Below are 686 nucleotides of genomic sequence, written 5' to 3' on the forward strand. Positions count from 1 at the left end.
CTATGGTGAGGGGTAGCTGACTTGGTGTTGCCTATTTTTGTTACTGGAGACTGACAAGAAGCCATTCTTCTAAGTATCATCCCACCATCATTTTTCCATTGTTTAAAAATGGAGGGGAATTTTGCAATTTAGCATCATAATTAGTGGCGGGAGGGTACGTTTCTTTTTTTGTGTGTGGGGTCGGTGTGAATGGGGGCGTCAGGCCCTCTGTCAGTTCGCTGCTTTGTTTTTATTGTCCCCAGAGAGGAGAAGTGGGCAGGTGTTTGGCAGGTAAAAGGGCGGATCCTGTTTCAGAGAGTTAAACAGTATCCGCATGGTCATCCCGTTCCTTTAAGAATCCTTTGCTTCATCAGCTGGGAATCCACCATGGTTCTATATACTCCTCAATGCGTGGGAACAGGTAACTGGCTTGAACCCAGAAGTATGCCTCAGAGCTTTTCAATTGACCAGTACGTTGAAAATTATTTCAAGGTTTTCAGCGTTTCACCATAATTGTGATAACGTTTGTATGTGCCTCCTGAAACCCAAGATGACTACCACGGACATGACTATGCTGAGGTGTACCTTACTTGGTGTTGCCTATTTTTGTTAGTGGAGACTGACAAGAAGCCATTCTTCTAAGTATGATTCGACCATCCTTTTTCCATTGTTAAAAAATGCAGGGAAATTTTGCAAGTTAGCATTGT

The sequence above is a fragment of the Eulemur rufifrons genome, unplaced genomic scaffold (genome assembly GCF_041146395.1).
Source record: "Eulemur rufifrons isolate Redbay unplaced genomic scaffold, OSU_ERuf_1 scaffold_97, whole genome shotgun sequence".
In the NCBI taxonomy this organism is placed as follows: domain Eukaryota; kingdom Metazoa; phylum Chordata; class Mammalia; order Primates; family Lemuridae; genus Eulemur; species Eulemur rufifrons.